This window comes from Symphalangus syndactylus, chromosome 12 (genome assembly GCF_028878055.3).
Source record: "Symphalangus syndactylus isolate Jambi chromosome 12, NHGRI_mSymSyn1-v2.1_pri, whole genome shotgun sequence".
Lineage (NCBI taxonomy): Eukaryota > Metazoa > Chordata > Mammalia > Primates > Hylobatidae > Symphalangus > Symphalangus syndactylus.
The window spans coordinates 86,464,784-86,483,371 of record NC_072441.2 but is presented as its reverse complement, the minus strand read 5'-3'; the positions used below and the strand labels follow the sequence as shown (position 1 = coordinate 86,483,371).

The following is an 18,588-nucleotide window of genomic DNA, read 5'->3' as shown; positions in this document are numbered from 1 at the left end:
TGAACTCTGCTGAACATATTCTCAATGAGGTTTTAACCAGTGCCTTCAACCATACTCTCAGTTCTTCCAGCCCTGACGGAGTCTGTAGTTTTCTGTTTACTTAATTATTAGAAGTCCAGTCTAATGCAGTCCACTTAAAATCTTAAATCTCATTTCAAGTTTTGCAATGAGATTTGCAAAACTTCCTTCCTCCCCCTCAGCACCAGCCAGACTTGAGCAGTGGAACTTGGTTTGGGGAAGTGGTGTATTCTGTCCTTTAATAGAAGTCTGCCTTTCCCAAAAATACTCCTTGTGTTGGGACCCCGAGGAAAAATCAGGGAGGGCTGGGGAGTGAGGGCCAAAAGTCATTTTGCCTAACTGGGCATTTAATTGCAATTGTCTGTTGGTTCTCCCCACCTCTCAGTTGAAGGCTGATTGGTCACGAATACCTTCCATTTGGAAGGTACCCAAATGCTAGTTCTTAATAGGCACATGGGTTAGTTCCCTGGGAGCTCTCCCCAGTACACAATTCCTTGATGGGAGATCTGCTGCAGCTTAAAACTGTTACTGGTAGAGGGTCTTGACTGCAAGTTGTCCAGATTTTTGGTGTTTTCAACAAAGGATTGGACAAAACGCACAGCAAAGCAAGGAAAGAAGGAAGCAACAAATGCAGAGATTTATTGAAAGTGGAAGTACACTCCACAGTGTGGGAGCAGGCCGAGCAGAGGCTCAAGGGCCCTGATACAGCATTTTCTTGGGTCCAAATACCCCCTAGAGGTTTCCCTTTGGCCACTTCGTGTTCACCCCATGTAAATGAAGTGGTGTCCCACAATCAGTTTGATTGGTTGTGGAAAACAACCAATCAGAGGCTGAAGTGAAGTTACAAAGTTACACTCCTATGCAAACATCTGATTGATTGCAAAAAGCAACCAATCAGAGGTACTTTCAGTTTCCCATCTGCCCTGCAGAAAAGGTGGCAGTGTTTAAAGGGAGTAGCTTCTGGTCCTTTTGTTACTTAGGCGTGGAAAGTTAAGGCTTTCCTTTCAATTTAGTTCTAAGGAAGTCAGCATGAAACTGCCTTAGGTTCCTTGCCTTCAGACCCTATTCTCCTGCCTCATAACTATTTCCCACAACCCCTCAGCCCTGCTCTTGGTGGTATAACTAGGTTCCCTGTCTTGGCAGCCAATTCTCTTGGAAGGAGAACTGGCAAGATGGCCCACACCCTGTTGAGTTTCACACTGTTCATTTAACTCACAGTAAACTCACATCGATTTCTACATTGTTCATTTGACTCACACATCCTTGCTAAACCAAGTGGTAAGAGTGATAGCTCTTTCCCTGTCATCCTTCTCTCCCTGCTCTAGTGATCCACAGAGTACAGATCAACAAGCTCATCAGCAGATATCCAACCAGAGATTGAGATATCAGTCTCTTCTTGCCAGCCCACCAATTTCTATGAGTGATTCTCTTGGAGACCCCTCACTTGGAGGAGGTGAGAACAAAAGTCACATCACTCATTTCCGTGGCTGGGTACACATGACTCCATCAGTGCCCTTTCTCTTTTTACCTCCATATTGTCTTCTAGGGGATGGTTTTAAATCTAGGAGAGGTTAAGGATGGGGTGCTGTAGTATGGTTCGGGGTAGCAGAACTAACTTTCTGCTTTTAATGGCACCTCTAGGATGTTAGCGCAGGACAATATATTCCGAGTGGCCTTGGACGAACCCAGTTCTCCTCTCTTTCTTGCTTGTAATTCTCAAGAAAAACTGTAAAATGTGCTGGGAATACAATATCCTGAGAAAGGAAGGAACCGCTTGAAATAGACTGGGCCTCTTTGTTCCTGTTCTTCCTAGGGAATGTAACATCTCGAGTTAGAGAGGAGCGGCCAGGGACAGCCCAGGCTTTGTACCTCTCTGCCCTGGAAGCAGGATGCCCTTCCCAGCTTTGTCCAGTGAGTCACATGACCCCTGAGGTATATAACTCATAGTGGGCTGCCTTTTGGGGCCCCTCACTTGTGGTGCACACGAGGCATGTACAGGCAACACTCAATCCTGCCCAGGAAGCTTCCTTGAGCCTTGAGGACTGCCTCACAATGGATCCTAGGCTTCTTTTTTCCCTTGCTGCCTGCCTATAAGTAATAATCCAACCTCACAAAATTTGTTGCATGTGAGTGTATCTCCAGCAGACACTGGTAGACCTTCAGGCCAGGATGTAGTGGGCAGAAGTGTGTGGACTCCTATTTCTGTCGATTGGCATAGTGTCGATCTCTGCTGTCCTGCTTGTAGTGGGAGTCTTCTCTTGGGATTGGTTATTAGTGAACCTGCCTCACAAAATTGATGCTATGAGTGGGTCTGATCTGACAGAGCCATGGCTTTCTGGTGAAGTGGGACAGTGATATCCCCCTGTATCTGACCCAAGGCAGAGATGTCAGCCTGGGCATTCAGGAACTGATTGGACATGCAGCTGGATGAGTCATGGGGAGGGAAGGATGGTAAGTGAAACATAGTCTCCCCACCTCCCCTGCAGATGGGAGTAAGCTGGCTGCATAGACCAAGGAGAACGTATGGAATGTAGAAACAGGATAGAGCAGTGTACAATTCCCTGGGTGTTGGTCACTTACATAATCGCTCATTCCCAGGCCAGAGAGCTTGGGAAGTGGGTATTCTGATGGACCCTGAGGCACTTGAGAAAGAACGGGAAAGAGGTCCTCAGACAGTCCCTGGAACATCTGAGAGGGAACCAACACACACAGCGTGGGCCTTCACAGATGGGGAGGCCACCTACCTAAAGGATGGATATGGAGGAAGGCCAGGGAAGTCTTACGCAGCCTGGGCAGTGTGTTTGACAAAGGACGTTGCAGACCCAAATGTCTCAGGCTGAATGGTGCAGTTAGAAATGGAGCCAAGGTCTCTGGGTCCCCACTGAGTACCAATGGCTCCATACTCCTGTCAGGATAAAAGGGGGAAGGAAAAGGATTCAGACTTTTCTGGGGTTCTTGTGCCCTGGGGCCCACATTACAATATTTCCAGGTCCCCTTAGGGGAAAAAAAAGTTAAACTGAGGAAGTTTGGAAATGAATATGGTAGCTCATGGTGCCTATTTGCTTGTGGCTTATCTGCTTGCAGGTGGGGCCCTTTGGGCCATTTCAGGTGCCAGTGACCATGGTTCCATCACTAAGTGTATTGTAGGCGTTGACATTTTGGCTGCGTGTGGAACAAAATATCACCACTGCCTGAGGGGGTATGTCCTTTCACAGCTAAGAATTCAAGCCATTAACAGTGGGGTATAGCCACTCCTGCCTGCCACCTAAGCTACTCAGGACCCATTGGGTTACTAAAAAAAAAAGCAGTATTACATATTAAATGGAGAACAAGACATTACTTGGCTAATTCAAAGCTTGCTACAGATAAAAATGTTATAAGCTGCGCTTTCACAGTGTAGCTGCCCAGTTTGGCCAGTCAAAAATGCCTTTGGGGCATGGAGACTCACAATGGACTGTCCCAGGCTGAATGCCAAGGCCATCTGGGCTGGAAGCCAAAGAAGTATCCCAGATAAAGTCAAGCAAAAATGTTTAACCCTGACAGCATCCACTAATAAAAAGGAGGCCCAACAGCTGGTCAACCTCTTTGGGTACTGACAACAGTATGTACCTTACCTGAGTGTCCTTCTGGCCCCCTTAGTCAAAGTGACCAACAAAGTCCCCACTTTGAACAAAGGGCCCTTTGCAATGGCAGGCCTTGGAAGCCATTCAACAAGTTGTGGCCCAGGCACTGACTTTAAAACCTTGACAGCCTGCTAGCTTAATGGAGTTAGAGGTCCACAACCCCCATGCCTGCTGACTGGAGTCTGTGCCAACAGAAAACTGCCACTGGGTTACACCAGCCTCTCATTTTAAACACATAAGTTGTGCTGGGCATGGTGGCTCATGCCTGTAATCCCAGCACTTTGGGAGGCCGGGGTGGGCAGATCACGAGGTCAGGAGATCAAGACCATCCTGGCCAACATGGTGAAACCCCATCTCTACTAAAACTACAAAAATTAGCCGGGCATGGTGGCGTGCACCTGTAGTTCCAGCTACTCAGGAGGCTGAGGCAGGAGAATCACTTGAATCCAGGAGGCAGAGGTTGCAGTGAGCCGAGATCACACCACTGCACTCCGGCCTGGGCGACAGAACGAGACTTCTTCTCAAAAAATAAATAAATAAATAAATAAATAAACAAACAACACTTAAGTTGCCTGAGGCAGTCACCAGATATGTCTCTTCTGAATTCAACCCCTTGCTTGCTATTGGGCACTCCGGCCTGGGCGACAGAACGAGACTTCGTCTCAAAAAATAAATAAATAAATAAACAAACAAACAAACAAACAACACTTAAGTTGCCTGAGGCAGTCACCAGATATGTCTCTTCTGAATTCAACCCCTTGCTTGCTATTGGGCACTCTTGGGGACTGAGCATCTTACAGCCTGAAGGCCACATGTGACACTGTAACCTGAACTGGCCATTCCCACTTGAGGGCTCACAAACCCCATCTATAAAATTGGACAGGCTTGACAGACATCAGTTATCAAATAGAAATGGTACATTCAAGAGTGAGCCCAGCCAGGACCCCAGGGGACCATTATGTTCCATAAACAAATGGCTGGCTTATCAGAAGGAGCCAAGCTAGCCATACTGAATGCTCCAGAATGGCTGGCTTGGCTCCCTCTGAGGCCATCCAGGGCCCAAGACTCAGATACTTGCCTACTGATGGCATGGCAGGTCTACTGACAGAGCTGCAAAACAAGAAGAAGACAGGTCCACGAGGTTGTGGCCACCATCTGGCCAAGGGATGGTCATATATTGACTGAGACTGAACATGAATGTTGTGCCCAATGGGTCAAACCATAGGAAATGATGATGGCCATCCAGGCCACCTCTACCATCATATCTTGCTATATTTTCACGAATTTATGGGCTGTTGCCGACAACTTAGCCATTCAGTCAGAGGAATGGCAACTAAGTGACTGGACTATTAATGGATTCCTTGTATGGGGAATAGGACTATGGCAGCAGCTTGCTGCCTGGAAGGGAGACATATATGTCACTCATGTGGATGCTGGGACTACCATAGACCCCCTTGAGAGGAAGTTATGTCATATTTCTGGACACTTCATGGGACTTTACTCTGACCAAGGGACATCCTTCACTGCCTGGGGAACATGATGGGCACACTCTTAGAGAGTATGATGGACTTTCCATGCACCCTGTTATGTGCAGGCCAATGGAGCTATTGAACAATGGAATCGCTAGCTGGCTCAGACAGCAATGGAAAAAGGACATCAAGACAGCCTGCTGATATGGAATGCCTGCATCTGACTAGAGCAGTATGGACACTAAATTCTGCACTCCAATGCAAAAGAAACATGGCACTGCAGCACATGTTGGGAAAACACTGAGCTTGATGGAGATGGAGGTGAACCAGGCAGCCACCTGATTAAGCTATGCCTGGAAAATCCTAATCTCAGTATTCCCAACCATTCTTTTTCTGCTTTCCCTTAAGAGTGTATATTCTGGATTCAGATTCAGTTCAAGATTCAGGCCATTATGGCACCCTGAACAGGGCCTTCCCAACTCTAATCTTCAGGTGATAGTTCCCCTGCTGCCTCCCTTCTATGGGATACCACAGGGGTGGGAGACAGAATCAAGGAGTACCAGTGTGTTAGGGTTCCTCTAGTGGCACTGGGGACATCTGATCTTTCCAGTAAGGTGGGTAGTGTTATCAGATGTCAAATTTGTACCCGATGTAATTTCCCTACATGGGCTAGACAACTGAGGCTGCAAGGCCTGGGTCAAGCAACAAGGGCAATGGGTGCCTACAGAGGTGGTAGCCTGGGGACTGGGACAGACTGGGTCACTACACCACCTCAGCCCAACCCCTATTTGTTAGGCAGGAGCTACCTGGACCTCAGGGAAGGGGAAGGGGAAGTAACCTGTCAATCTACTTCTTCCATGAGGACATGGCAGTAGAAGCCCGGAGCATAACACTTTCATTAGGCGTTCCCAAGCTGTGACCACTGCAGGTTGCCAGACTAAGTGCTGGATCCTCCATCCCAGACTTTGCTCTGTTACAGACCACACAGTGGTAAAGTATACCAGCATTCCTCTGGCCACAGTGTACACTAACAAAATCCAAGCCCTGGTTACTGAGTGAGGATCTGGCGCTTGCCGCTTGAGAGGGGGCTAGAGGTGCCTGTTACAACTTAACTGACTCAAAGTGTCATAACCACACCTAACAAAACCTTGGTGGGCTCATGCTTTAACACAACACGGTCCTTTGGCTACTTGGATCAGAAATGTCCCAGCAGTGATGACAAAAAGAAGGACTGAACAAATACTAGTCCTCTGCGTAGGAGCTTCATGAGCAATATTGAATGGGAGAACTGAGCTCATGCAGCTATGTGATTAATGAGGCCTAGCTGGTGAAGCCAGTGCCTCCATGCTATGAACAGGTCACTGAACAATACAACGGGGGAATGGATGCTGTGTGCACCCGAGGGCTACATCTTTCTCTGAGGGCAGTTGGAGGTGACCTAAATATGGAAGGGGCAATGTCATGCCTGAAAAGCTGATGGATGAGGGGATTCCATACATTGAGCCTGCTGGAGGTGCCCTTAGACAGCACTCCTTGGGGTGAGGTGCACTGTTGGGCCAGCAGCCTAAACCTGTACACCAGGCTACCTAGGGACCTGCTAGGAGGAGGAGCTGACTCTGGAATTATGTCCTTTATAAGAGCTTTGGTACCATACATAGGAGTCAGAGCTGAAAAAAAAAATCTGTCCCTGACCATGAAAGATATTGTTTCTTCCACTGCCCCTGCCCCTGCCCCTGCTGTAGCAGCCCAGCAGATATCCTTCAACTTATTCAAGAAAGTTGTTTTGGACAACAGAATTCTTCTAGGCTTCCTTTTAGATCAGTCAGGAGGAATGTCATTGCCAACACTTCCTGCTCTATCTAGATAAACAGTTCAGGCATTGTGGAGACACACGTGGAGGAGATCCGAATGCAGCCCCCCGCCCCTGCCCACTGCAGACAGTGGGGGCAACTGAAGAATCTTTCTTTGGCCTCTTTAATGAACTCTTATCTGGATCACTCGAACCTTGGGTAGGTCACTGCTCAGGCAGGTAGAGCCACCCTGCTTGTGGTTATAATACTCCTGGGCCTAATGAAATGTACTCTGGCTCACTCAGTGATGTTGCACCAAGATTGTGTCAGTGAAGGTGTCACATCGACCTGACAAGGCAAACCTCTACCTCCAGATCTGGGGAAGTCTGTGGATGTACAAAATGCACTAGCTTTGCCAAGAGGGATATCTGGGTTGGTGGGGGGTGACTGCAGGACAGTCCTCCAGGGAGCCTTGGACTGACCTAATTCTCACCCCCTTTCTTGCTTGCAGTTCTCAAAAAAATTGTAGAATATGCTGAAAACGTAATACCCAAAATAGGCCTGTCATGGTGGTTCATGCTTGTGACCCTAGCACTTTGGGAGGCCGAGACAGGCAGATCATTTGATGTCAGGAGTTCGAGACCAGCCTGGCCAACATGGTAACACCCTATCTCTACTAAAAATAGAAAAATTAGCCAGGTATGGTGGAGGGCACTTGCAATCCCAGCTACTCAGGAGGCTGCAGCAGGAGAATAGCTTGAACCCGGGAGGTGGAGGTTGCAGTGAGCTGAGATCATACCATTGCACTCCAGCTTAGGCAACAGAGCAAGACTCCTTCTCAAACAAACAAACAAACCCAAAATAGGCAGTAACTGCCTGAAACAGCCCAATCCTCATTTCTGTCCCTCCTAGAAAAAGTAACATCTGGAGCTAGAGAGAAGCTGCCTGGGACAGCCCAGGCTTTAGTCCTCTCTCCTCTGGAAGCAGGATGCCCTTCTCAGCTTTGCCCAGTGAATCACATGACCCCTGAGATATGTAACTCAGGGGGAATTGCCTTTCAGGGCCTCTCAGCTGTGGTGTGTGGGGGGCGTTTACAGTCAAGACTCCATCCTTCCCAAGCAGCTGTCTTGAGCCTTGAGGACTGCCTCACAATGGATCCTAGGCTTCTTTTGTCCCTTGCTGCCTGTCTGTATTACAATAAAGCCACTTCACATTATTTGTTGCATGTGAGCGTGTCTCCAACAGAGCACTTCAGGCCAGGATGCAGTGGGCGGAAGTGTGTGGATTCCTATTCCTGGCAGTTAGCATAGTGACGATCTCTGCTGTCCTGCCCATGGTGGGATTGGTGATTAGTGCTGCTTCATAGTTATGTGAATGCTCCTGTTTGTCCTCAGTTTGAGGTCATAATTGACAATTCCAGGGTTCCAGATACATAACATTCTGCTACACAGATGCTGTGTCCTTTGCCCAGCACACCTGTCACCCACCTCAACCCCTTCTCTCTTTTCCCCATCTTTCTGTGGCTAGCTCCTCCTCATTCTTTAGGTCTCAGTGTAGACAGCACCACTATCAGGAAGGAGTCCTGACACTGCCAGGCCTAAGGTAGGAGACTAATCTTCTGCTTCCAAAGTTCCCTGTGCCTCCCTCATCACAGCGCTTCCCAATTATGTTTCAAATTAGTCTGTCTTTCCGGACTAGACTAAGCCCCATGAGGGCTGAGACAGTGTGAGCCCGTTTTGTTCATGTTTGCACCCAAAGTACCTTGTGTACAAAAGACACACAGTATTAGTTGACTAAACTTGTGAACGAATTTTTTTTATGGTTTTCAGGAAGAGGGAGCTTGTGTGTGTTTGGAAAAAGCCTGGACTCCTATTGACAACACCACCATCCCTGCAGCCCACTCCTCCTTGAGAGCCACTGCCCTTTATTCCTGCTGCACATATCAGATTATGTTTGCAGAAAAATATTTGAAATATCTAAACAGCTGTATTTGAATCTGTACTTTTATAAATCAGATTTATTTGGTCAACCCCATCCTGTAAAGGCTTGCAAAAGAGAAAACTATGAGACAGCTAAGGATGGTGTATTATCCTGAACTTTTTGCTCCATTCCTCACAAGGCTTTTCTTGGTTAATTAAAAGCCTGACTCGGGCGGGTGCGGTGGCTCACACCTGTAATCCCAGCACTTTGGGAGGCCAAGGTAGGCAGATTACGAGGTAAGAGATCGAGACCATCCTGACCAACATGGTGAAACCCCGTCTCTACTAAAAATACAAAAATTAGCTGGGCGTGGTGGTGTATGCCTGTAGTCCCAGCTACTCGGGAGGCTGAGACAGGAGAATCGCTGGAACCTAGAGGGTGGAGGTTGCAGTGAGTAGAGATCGTGCCACTGCACTCCAGCCTGGTGACAGAGCAAATTCCATCTTAAAAAAAAAAAAAAAAAAAAAAAAAAAGCCTGACTCAGCCAGTAGGAGCTCCCTTCCCACCAATTGACTATAATGAAAGGGAAATTATGGCTTCTTCTACTACTCCACAACAGCCTTTGAATGCAACATTCCACCATTTATTTGTTCGACAAAATACTATTAATATTAACTGACCTCGAAGGGCTGAGAGGGCTTTAATGTACATCTAGCTGAGGCCCTTCATGCTACTAAGGAGAGAGTGAGTGATGAAAGCTTCCCCAAAGTAAGGATATTCCTATGCTTGGACACTAAGGTAGAGTTCTCAGGGGCTAGGGCCCGTCCTTCCTTCTCTTTCTCTTCTTCTCCATGCCTCCACAATGGAAGAGAAAGCAACAGTTGTTCCCCAGAAAAAAATGCCGCTTGGCCTTCAGAACCCTGGGGTGAAACAGAATATCATTCCCAGGAAGTAGCTCCAGACATAAAATTCTCCACATATTGACGTATCTCAAAATAATAAGAGCTATCTGTGACAGACCCACAGCCAATATCATACTGAATGGACAAAAACTGGAAGCATTCCCTTTGAAAACTGGCACAAGACAGGGATGCCGTCTCTCACCCCTCCTATTCAACATAGTATTGGAAGTTCTGGCCAGGGCAGTCAGGCAGGAGAAGGAAATAAAGGGTATTCAATTAGGAAAAGAGGAAGTCAAATTGTCACTGTTTGCAGATGACATGATTGTATATCTAGAAAACCCCATCGTCTCAGCCTAAAATCTCCTTAAGCTGATAGGCAACTTCAGCAAAGTCTCAGGATACAAAATCAATGTGCAAAAATCACAAGCATTCTTATACACCAATAACAGACAAACAGAGAGCCAAATCATGAGTGAACTCCCATTCACAATTACTTCAAAGGGAATAAAATACCTAGGAATCCAACTTACAAGGGATGTGAAGGACCTCTTCAAGGAGAACTACAAACCACTGCTCAGTGAAATAAAAGAGGATACAAACAAATGGAAGAACATTCCATGCTCATGGGTAGGAAGAATCAATATCGTGAAAATGGCCCTACTGCCCAAGGTAATTTATAGATTCAATACCATCCCCATCAAACTACCAATGACTTTCTTCACAGAGTTGGAAAAAACTACTTTAAAGTTCATATGGAACCAAAAAAGAGCCTGCATTGCCAAGTCCATCCTAAGCCAAAAGAACAAAGCTGGAGGCATCATGCTACCTGACTTCAAACTACACTACAAGGCTACAGTAACCAAAACAGCATGGTACTGGTACCAAAACAGAGATATAGACCAATGGAACAGAACAGAGCCCTCAGAAATAATGCTGCATATCTACAACCATCTGATCTTTGACAAACGTCACAAAAACAAGAAATGGGGAAACGATTCCCTGTTTAATAAATGGTGCTGGGAAAACTGGCTAGCCATATGTAGAAAGCTGAAACTGAATCCCTTCCTTACACCTTATACAAAAATTAATTCAAGATGGATTAAAGACTTACATGTTAGGCCTAAAACCATAAAAACCCTAGAAGAAAACCTAGGCAATACCATTCAGGACATAGGCATGGGCAAGGACTTCATGTCTAAAACACCAAAAGCAATGGCAACAAAAGCCAAAATTGACAAATGGGATCTAATTAAACTAAAGATCTTCTGCACAGCAAAAGAAACTACCATCAGAGTGAACAGGCAACCTACAAAATGGGAGAAAATTTTTGCAATCTACTTGTCTGACAAAAGGCTAATATCTAGAAACTACAAAGAACTCAAACAAATTTACAAGAAAAAAACAACCCCATCAAAAAGTGGGTGAAGGATGTGAACAGACACTTCTCAAAAGAAGACATTTATGCCACCAAAAGACACATGAAAAAATGCTCATCATCACTGGCCATCAGAGAAATGCAAATCAAAACCACAATGAGATACCATCTCACACCAGTTAGAATGACGATCGTTAAAAAGTCAGGAAACAACAGGTGCTGGAGAGGATGTGGAGAAATAGGAACACTTTTACACTGTTGGTGGGACTATAAACTAGTTCAACCATTGTGGAAGTCGGTGTAGCGATTCCTCAAGGATCTAGAACTAGAAATACCATTTGACCCAGTCATCCCATTACTAGGTATATACCCAAAGGATTATAAATCATGCTGCTATAAAGACACATGCACACGTATGTTTATTGTGGCACTATTCACAATAGCAAAGACTTGGAACCAAGCCAAATGTCCAACAATGATATACTGGATTAAGAAAATGTGGCACATATACACCATGGAATACTATGCAGCCATAAAAAATGATGAGTTCATGTCCTTTGTAGGGACATGGATGAAGCTGGAAACCATCATTTTCAGCAAACTATCGCAAGGACAAAAAAACCAGACACCGCATGTTCTCACTCATAGGTGGGAATTGAACAATGAGAACACATGGACACAGGAAGGGGAACATCACACACTGGGGCCTGTTGTGGGGTGGGGGGAGGGGGGAGGGATAGTATTAGGAGATATACCTAATGTTAAATGATGAGTTAATGGGTGCAGCACACCAACATGTCATATGTATACATATGTAACAGACCTGCACGTTGTGCACATGTATCCTAAAACTTAAAGTATAATTAAAAAAAAAAAATTCTCCCCACATTATCTGCCCTGCATTATCTATTTTGTTCTTTAAAATAGGGGCAGCATTTTTGTCTAAAAAAAAATAATATTCCTAGATTAAATAAAACATTAATTCATCTAGAACATTGCACTCATCTGTTCACCCAATGAATATATATTGAGGAATATTTATATGCAAGTTTCTGTGGATACTTAAAGATATAATTCCCGCTCTCAAGTTACTCATGATCTAGTGAGAAGAGGGAAACAATTTCAGCACTAAGCACTATGATAGGGTTATACATTTATGGCTAGAAAGTGGAGGGGGTCAGGGGAAGCTTCCCAAGGAAAACAACACTGGCTTAGTCTTAAAGTTGGGGTTGACCCAGCAGAGAAGGGTGGAGGGAGGTGATGCAAAATTGCAGAGTGAACACCAGGTACAGAAGCTAGGCATCATAGACATAAGCCCTTGCTGAGCACTTATCCTGGGATGGATGCTACATTAAGAGCTCAACAACAAATCTTTGAAATAGGGCCTATGCCCCCTTTCATATATGAGGAGACTGAGGCGTGGAGGGGCTAAATAAATTGAACAAAGTCACAGTTTTCTTAGCAAGTGATGAAGCCAAGTCTCAAACCAGAAAGTTTGAGTCCAGAGTCACTGCTCTTCACCACTTCGTTACCTGGAACTTGCTATTGATGTAAGGTGTCTTTTGTAAAGGAATATAAGATGCCGGAGAAAGTAGGACAGGAAAACAGACTAGGCAGTGGACAGAAAAGCACATAATGAACGTAGAGTTTATAAGCCCTGTGGTGGCATTTGGACTTATCTTAAAGGCAACAGGGACCCAAATGATGGATTTTGAGGAGAGAAGTGGCCTGACTTATTTATGTGTAGTATTCCATTAACATTGAATAGTATGATTAGACTGGATGAGAAGAGAATAAGACTACTAGAAGTAAGAAGGCCACTGGTAAACTCTTGTGGTCTCCCAGGCAAGAACTGATGAGGACCAGGAAGTGAAAGCTTGAACTAAGGTAGAAGCAATGAAGATAAGGAGGAAGAGATGGGTATGGGGGGTGTTTCAGAAGTGGAATTGACAGGACATCGAAACTGAATCAGTGCAGAGAGTTGCGAAGAAAGAGCAGTCGTGAATCCCAGGTTCTTTGTTTTAGAGGTAGGGTATGGAGGAGAGGCAGATTTGAATGATAAGATAATTAGGGTGGGTTTGGGTGTGATGGGTTACACATGCTTGTGGGAAGATTCAACTAGACAAGACATGGGAAGTTCCCTATATGAGTCTGGAGTTACGAGTGAAATCTGAGTAGAGATGTATATTAGAGAGCCATTGGAACATAGGCTGTCACTGAGACCATGAGAATGGACGAGATAACCCAGAGAGGATCTTAAAAGATAAAAAGGCTGAGGATGGACACTAGAGAAACACCAAACACGAAGAAGGAGAACTGGAGGCAGGAGGCAGAGGAGGAGCTGAAATAGGAGAAAAATTGTGTGGGCATGCTACCACTGAAGCGAAGAGGAGAAAGAGGTTTAGAGAATGAGGAATTGATCATTTCCGCTATGTCAAGGTAGAATTGGAAAGTGCTCTTATATATGAGATGAAGTTGTTTGTTGTTGGCCCTGGGAAAAATTGAGTGGTGAGGATGGAAGAAAAATCAAAGTGGGTTTCAGAGCACGTGGAAGGGAGGGGATGGAGGCAGCACTTTTCAGGAAGCTTGGCTTTGATGGAAATTAAGAGAGAACACAGGAGCAAGGGAGTTGTTTGTTTGGTGTTTTGGTTTGGTTTGGTTTTTAAATAAGAGACTTAGCATGGTGTATTAGTTTCCTATTGCTGCTGTAACAAATCATTACAAACTTATTGACTTAAAATAATATAAATTTACTGCCTTATAGTTCTGGAGATCAGGAGTTCTAAAATGGGTTGGCAGGGCCTGCATTTCTTTGGGAGACTCTAGGGGAGAATATATTTCCTTTCTTTTTCCAGCTTCTAGAGTCTTCTTATATTCCTTGGCTTGCATCCCTTTATCAGTCTTCAAAGCCAGCAGTTTACCATTTTCCAATCTCTCTCTCTCTCTCTGTCTCTCACTCTCTCCCTACCCCTTCCCTCCCTCTGCTTCTGTTGTCACATTGCTTTATGTCTGATTTTTTAAGACCCCTTGTGAATTCATTGGGCCTACCCAAATAATCCAGGACAGTCTCCTCATTTCAGGATCCTTAATCATATCAGCAGAGTCCCTTTTATTATATGAGGTAACATATTCACAGGCTCTGGGGACTAGGATGTGGACATCTTTTGGGGGTTATTACTCAACTAACCACATATGGTACTCTGCCTGGCATATAGTAAGGGCTCAAAAATATTATTACAATAAAGATATTAACATTTCTATGCTGAGGAGAAAGAACCATCAGAAAGAAAGACATTACAAACATAAGAAAGAGAGGGAGAGAGAGAGAGAGACTCTGAAAGACAGAAAGCAAGAATCCCTTAGGCCAAAGGGATGGGGCCTTTAAGAACAGGAAGGGAAGGTGTCCCAGGTGGGAGGAATTCTTCAGAGACAGAAAAAGGAAAGAGGGCAGGGCAAAGAGGTATGTGGGAGTCAAGTGAAAACACTGGCTGTGGCCCAGCACGGTGGCTCATGCCTGTAATCTCAGCACTTTGGGAGGCTGAGGCGGGTGGATCACTTGAGGTCAGGAGTTCAAGGCCAGCCTGGCCAACATGGTGAAACCCCATCTCTGCTAAAAACACAAAAATTATCCAGGCGTGGTGGTGCACGCCTATAGTCCCAGATACCCAGAAGGCTAAGGCAGGAGAATAGCTTGAACCCAGGAGGCAGGGGTTGCAGTGAGCCGAGATCACACCACTGCACTTCAGCCTAGGTGACAGAGAGAGACTCTGCCTCAAAAAACAAACAAAAACAACCAAAAAAACACAAACTACTGGCTGAAGTAGTTGAACAGGTAATTAGTAGAGGGCACAACAAGCCGCTAAGAATGAGTTTGCAATGATACAAGATATACATTGGCGATAGTTAATAATACTGTACTATAAACTGGGAAATTGCTAAGAGACTAGATTTCACGGGCTCTCACCACTTAAAAAAACAAAAGGAAAGATAACTATGTGAGGAAGTGGACATGTTAATTTGCTTGACGGTGGTACTCATTTCACTATGTATCTATATAAAAAAACTATGTTGTACACCTTAAAAATATATTATTTTTACTTTAAAAATTTTTTAAATAGAAATTAGAAAAAAGCTAATGACTCTATATGTCTTAGAGATACATGAACAGTACTACAACAGAAAAAGCATGAGAATAAAAAAAGCACTGTGCCAGAAAAATTTTTTTAATCCTAAATTAAATGCTTGATTCTAGCACTAATTTCTGCACGACCTTGAGCAAATTACTCAGTCTCATTGAGCCTCAGTTAGCTGAGAGGACAAAGAGAGCTGATGCAGGTATAACAGCCCAGTAGCTAGTGTTAAGAAAACAAATAATGCCGGAGGCTCACGCCTGTAATCCCAACACTTTGGGAGGCCGAGGCAGGTGGATCGCCTATGGTCAGCAGTTCGAGAACAGCCTGACCAACATGATGAAACCCCTTCTCTACTAAAAATACAAAAACTGGTCAGGAGGCCGGGTGCGGTGGCTCATGCCTGTAATCCCAGCACTTTGGGAGGCCAAGATGGGCGGATCACGAGGTCAGGAGATCGAAACCATTCTGGCTAACACAGCAAAACCCCGTCTCTACTAAAAATACAAAAAAGTTAGCCGGGGGTGGTGGTGGGCTCCTGTAGTTCCAGCTACTCGGAAGGCTGAGGCAGGAGAATGGCATGAACCCAGGAGGCGGAGCTTGCAGTGAGCTGAGACCGCGCCACTGAACTCCAGCCTGGGCGACAGAGCGAGACTCCATCTCGAAAAATAATAATAATAATAAATAAACACAATTTTAAAAAAACTGGTCGGGAGTGGTGGTGGGCACCTGTAATCCCAGCTACTCAGGAGGCTGAGGCAGGAGAATCACTTGAACCAGGGAGGCAGAGGTTGCAGCGAGCTGAGATCGTGTCATTGCACTCCAGCCTGGGCAACGAGAGTGAAACTCTGTCTCAAAAAAAAAGAAAAAGAAAAGAAAGAAAGAATGCAATACATTATTGCTGTTACTATCTCTCAGAGTTGTTGTTATGAACAAAACACCATGTCAAAGCACCTAGGAAATCATCTTAGTGGAGGTTCGGTAAACTTTAATCTCTTCTCTTCCACATTAGAAATTTAAACTAAATGCTCTCAAGGGATGAGAGACACTGGAAGCTGGGAGGCTCTTGGAACTCTGTTGCATCATCAAGGTGAGAAAACTCAGGGCCTGGTTCAGAGTCCATGGAGGACTCAGGTATTTGAGGTTTAAGTAGTTGGTACATAATGTCTCCTTTTTCCACCTTAATATATAACGTATCTCTTTTTCTCATCCAAGTTTTGGACCAGTGGAGACAAAGAAATGAGGCAGATAACAAAACTCACCTTTATAACTGATTAAAAAAAAAAAAACATGGTGGACTGACTCACCGCCCAACATAATTATCGATGGAAAACATAGGTCTCTCACTCATGGGGACATAGCCCTGGGAAATGTACAGAAAGCAACAGGTGCATGGGGTGCTTTCTGCATCCTGGGGCCAAGAGTGACAGCCAGAGCCTAGAGAGGCCAGGAGTCTTTGTTTAATAGGGTTTTGCCCCATAAAAGAAAACACCAGCAATGTAGAGAAAGTGTTCCCCCAATGGCATCTTCTATTTCTTTTTTTCTACTTAGGCTTCCAGATACAGCCCTGTAGGTCATCCAGAGGTGCCAGCCAGCCCTCACCAGTGGTCAGCTTTTCCTCAGTGGAGTGGTGGGTGAGCCAGTGGACCTTGCTCTGAAGATACTAGAGGGAGCCAAAGCTGTCTGGCCCTTCAGTGTGACTCAGTTTCCAGACTCTTATCTCTTTAGACATAAATGAAGAAAAGTCAACCTTGATAACTTTGAGGGTTGGTTCAGGGGATGATGTGTTGTGGGGTTTTCCCACAGGTCAGCAGTCCAACTACCAGGGCCAGGGCCCCATCAAAGAATCCTCAGTGCCAGCCGGAAAGAATGATGAACTCCCCGTGTAAAGGGAGTTTCGGGCGACCACTCAAACCATGGCCTCATGAGAAGCAGCTGACTAGGGAATGAGAGAGGAATACAAAAGAGAAGGCATTGCGAAGCCAAGTCTGGTTGGGGAGAAAAAATCAATATGCCTGAAACAGGGAACTAGAAAGGACTCAGACAAAACTGCTGACAAGTATGGGGTTTCTTGGGGTAGGTGGTGAAAATATTCCAAAATAAGATTATAGTGATGTTTTAATAACCCCCTGGATATAATAAAAAACATCGAATTGTACACTTCAAATGAGTGAATTGTGTGGTATGTGAATTATATATCTCAATAAAGTTGTTTTAAAAAGAAGACACAGGCTGGGTGCAGTGGCTCACTCCTGTAATACCAACAATTTTGGAGGCCGAGGTGGGCAGATAGCTTGAGCCCAGGAGTTTGAGAACAGGCTGGGCAACATGGTGAAACTCCGTCTCTGCCAAAAATATAAAAAAAAAAAAATAGCCAGGTGTGGTGGTGCTAGCTGTAGGTACGGTGGCATGCACCTGTAGTCCCACCTACAAGGGAAGCTGAGGTGGAAGGATCACCTGAACCTAGAAGGTTGAGGGCATGCCACTGCACTCCAGCCTGGGCAACAGAGCAAGACCCTGTTAGTGTGCCAAAAATTGTGTGACTCTAGTCACTTCCCTTCTTTATGCCTCAGTTTCCTCATCTATTAGGTGAAGGAGTGGGAATAGATGACCTCTCTAAGGTTCCCGTATTAACTTCCTGGGGCTGCTATAACAGATTACTACAAATTTGGTGGTTCAAGGCCACAGAAATTCATTCTCTCACAGCTCTGAAGGCTAAAAGTCTGAAATCAAGATATAAATACCAGGCTCCCTCCAGAGGCTGTAGGGGAGAATCCACTCCTTGCCCCTCCCAGTTTTTGGTGACTGTTGTCATTCCTTGGCTTGTGGTCACGTCTCTGTCTCTGCTCTGTCTCCTTCTCCTTTGTGTTCTGTCTCTCTCAAAACTCCTTTCTCCTTTCTCTTAGAAGGATACATATGATTGTATTTAGGCCCCACTTGGATGATCTAGGATAAACTTCTCCTCTCAAGATCCTTAACTTAATCACATCTTTTGCCATTCCCATGCTCTTGGGAATTGATATAGATATCTTGGAATTGGGGGTGGGGGGCAATTTACTTATAGATCTTTGTGTGTTTATAAGAGAGTGAGAGAACTGACTTGAGAAAAGTTGAACTAACTTATTTTTTCCAGAAACCCCCTCTTCACTTCCCTTCACCTCCATCTTAGATCGTATTTAAAATAACTTACACTTGTATGGAATTTTATGGTTTGAAAGTTATTATGCATTTATCAGCTCATTTTATTCTCATAAAAACCTATAAATTTGGTATTATCACTATAATTCCATTTCAGATGAGTAAATGGAGGCTCAGAGACACTAAATCACCTAACCAAGGTCACTAGCATGTAAAGTACTAG

At 44.9% G+C, this 18,588-nt stretch overlaps 1 long non-coding RNA gene across 1 annotated transcript; it reads left to right on the top strand.

Annotated features, from left to right (window-relative positions):
• The first annotated feature begins 8,356 nt into the window (after positions 1-8,356).
• LOC134734744 (uncharacterized) lies at positions 8,357-17,177 on the top strand. Its single transcript, XR_010117777.1, has 3 exons — positions 8,357-8,502; positions 16,779-16,857; positions 17,034-17,177. It is a non-coding gene; the product is annotated as an uncharacterized lncRNA (long non-coding RNA).
• Positions 17,178-18,588: the final 1,411 nt, after the last annotated feature.